The sequence below is a fragment of the Apaloderma vittatum genome, unplaced genomic scaffold (assembly GCF_000703405.1).
Source record: "Apaloderma vittatum isolate BGI_N311 unplaced genomic scaffold, ASM70340v1 scaffold18037, whole genome shotgun sequence".
Lineage (NCBI taxonomy): Eukaryota > Metazoa > Chordata > Aves > Trogoniformes > Trogonidae > Apaloderma > Apaloderma vittatum.
The window spans coordinates 1-264 of NW_009724801.1; positions in this window are offsets into that span (position 1 = coordinate 1).

Here is a 264-nt window from a genome sequence, read left to right on the forward strand (position 1 = left end):
GGGGGCTGGAAGGAGGGCGGATTCCTCCCGACTTACTTTGGGTAACTCCGTGCCCCTGGCGCTGGGGGCTCTGGAGTAGAAAGCGAATTTAATCTCCTGTTTTGTTTGTTCTTTCTTCCTCCGAAAGGGGGGCCAGTGCGCAGGGGGAGCTTGGGTTTGAGAGCGGGGAGGAGGTGGAAGGGGGAAAACGTGTCAGATCTGAAAGGGAGGAGTAAAGGGAGGACGGGGACCGGCAGCGCCCGGCGGGGGGAGGGCCAGAAGGGC